Here is a 2,807-nt window from a genome sequence, read left to right on the forward strand (position 1 = left end):
TGGGTTGCCAATGCATGAAAATGAAAAGTGAAAGTGAAGTCACCTTACTATAGGAGACAGCTCAGTAGAGATATTGCTGTAATTTTGTCAGAGTGTTTCACCTATGTTTCCTCCAAGAGCTTTATGGTATCTTGCCTTACATTTAGGTCTTTAATCCATTTTGAGTTTATTTTTGTGTATGGTGTTAAAGAATTTTCTAATTTCATTTTTTTACATACAGCTGTCCAATTTTCCCAGAAGCATTTATTGAAGAGACCATCTTTCCTCCACTGTATAGTATTACCTCCTTTGTTGTAATTTAATTAACCATAGGTGTGTAGGTTTATTTCTGGGGTTTCTATCCTGTTCCAGTGAACTGTATTTTTGTTTTTGGGCCAGTACTATACTGTTTTGATTACTGTAGCTTTGTAGTATAGTCTGAAGTCAGAGAGCCTGACTCCTCCAGCTGACTATTCAGGGCCTTTTGTGTATCAGTACAAAATTTTAGATTTTTTTCTAGTTCTGTGAAAAATGCCATTGGTAATTTGATATTGTGTTGAACATTTAAGTGTTATTCAATTACCTTTTAATCATCACTAGTGCTTTTTGCCTTAAGTCTATTTTGTCTAATATCAATAGCTTTAGAAATCTTTTTTTATGCAAGTGTTCATCTTGTATATCTTCTTCCATCCTTTAACTCTAAACACTCCGGTGTCCTAATGTTTGTACATATGTCTTGTAAACAGTATTTAGCTGGAATTCTTATTTTATCTAGACTGACAAGCTTTTTCTCTGAACTGGAGAGTTTTAGTCTATTTACAGTTATTTGATTTCTGATGTATTTGTTCCTGTTATATTCCCTACTTTTTTCCCTGCCTTTCAGTTTTCTGTCTCTCTTCATGCTTCCTCTGTATCATTTTTATTTCCATTCCATATCTTCCTTCTACTAGGTTAGAGAATTTAACTTCTGAAGTGTACACATTTACTAGTTACCCTTTATGTTTTAATATGGTCACCTAACTCGTCAAAGCCTATAGTTACTCAGTTTCCTTTTCTGCCACACAAATTATACAAAGCCCTTAGAATACTTTACTTTACTTACTAATACTATTTATATTCTGTTTTTAGAGTATATTTTAGTTCTAACACTCAAATGAAATTATTAGCACCGCTATACATAGTGGTAATTCAGATCAGCATTTCTTAACCTCAGCACCTTTGACATTTTGGGCCAGATAAATCTTTGTTGTAAGGAGCTGTCCTGTACATTGTAGGATGTTTAGCAGCATCCCTAGTGGCTCAGTGGTAAAGAATCTGCCTGCTAATGCAGGAGTCTCAGGAGATGCAGGGTCTATCCCTGTGTTGGGAAGATCACCTGGAGAAGGGAATGGCAACCCGTTCCAGTATTCTTGCCTGGAAATCCCATGAACAGAGGAACCTGGCAGGCTTACAGTCCATGGGGCTGCAAAGAGTCAGACACTGAGCACACACGCATGTGCTCAGTGTCATGCTGGTCTCTGTGCACTGGATGCCAGTAGCATCATTACCTTCCTGGTTGTCTCAGACAAAAACGTCTTCAAACATTGTCACATATCCCCTGGTGGTGCTCGTTTTGGCAGCACATATACTAAAATTGGAACAATACAGAGAACATTAGCAGGGCCTCTGCACATGGATGACATGCACATTTGTGAAGCGTTCCATATTTTTTGGCTGATTCATGTTGATGTTTGGCAGAAACCAACACAATTCTGTAAAACAATTATCCAACTATTAAAAAATAAATAAATTTAAAATAAAAAAATGAAAACAAAAAATCATACACAAAAGCCAGTAGCGGAGTGATTGAATACTATGCCTCTTACATAAAATTTTTGAAAGCACTACAAATTGTATTTCATTCATTGATGCACATATATATGTGGAAATATAAAATAAGAACTGATAGAATGAATATCAAATTCATAATAATGAAGAGTGGGATGGGAATGGTGGACAATGGAAATTTTTTCTGTTTTTTGACAATGGGAATTTAAAATGTACTTATAATTGTTCTTTTATTAAAATTAATGAAGCAAATAAAAAAATATCCCCTAGCAGTGGGCAGGATTGCTCTTGGTTAAGAACCATTGATTTAGAAACACCCACCTATTTAACAATATCTTTTCTTAACATTCTGTCATGTCTCACACCTTTCACCATTTTCTTTCTGCTTGTAATGATAATTTAGAATTTTCTTTAGTGAAATTTGAATGGCAAAAGGTAACAAATCTGGTTTTGTTTTTGGTAAATCTGAGAAAAGCCTTTTTTTGTTGTTATAAAAAGATAATTTATTGGGTATAGAATTCTAGATGAGAGTTATTTTAGCACACTGGATAAATCATTTCACTGTTTGGTGATTTTGTAGCCATTGAGAAGAAAGAGCTATTGGTTTAATTATTACTCACTTTTAAATAATATGTTTTTTTCACTCTGGCTTATTTTAAGAAATGTTTGGTCTTTTCTACTAATTATTGCTATTATGTGTATAGGAGCATATTTCTTTTTATTTTTCTTGTTTGTGATTTGTTGGGCTTTTTGAGCCCTAGAATTGGTAACATTCAACAGTTTTTGGAAATTCTCAGCTATTGTTTCTTTAAAAGTTGTTTCTTCCCCATTCTATGTTATCTTTCTGGAAATTAAACACATATTAGATTTTTTTCATGTTATCCTCCATTTTCTTCTGAATTTTCTTTTACATTTTCCTTCTCTGGGCTCTCATTTTAATATTTCTTTATATTTAAAGAATATAAATGTCTCCTGTGTCTCCTGCATTGCAGGTGGATTCT

General features: G+C 33.7%; 1 non-coding gene across 1 annotated transcript; it reads left to right on the forward strand.

The window, feature by feature from the left end:
• Positions 1-1,582: 1,582 nt before the first annotated feature.
• Positions 1,583-1,689, forward strand: LOC112577909. Its single transcript, XR_003102108.1, has one exon. It is a non-coding gene; the product is annotated as a U6 spliceosomal RNA (small nuclear RNA).
• The last annotated feature ends 1,118 nt before the right edge of the window (positions 1,690-2,807 follow it).

Source organism: Bubalus bubalis, chromosome 11, assembly GCF_019923935.1.
Source record: "Bubalus bubalis isolate 160015118507 breed Murrah chromosome 11, NDDB_SH_1, whole genome shotgun sequence".
NCBI lineage: Eukaryota > Metazoa > Chordata > Mammalia > Artiodactyla > Bovidae > Bubalus > Bubalus bubalis.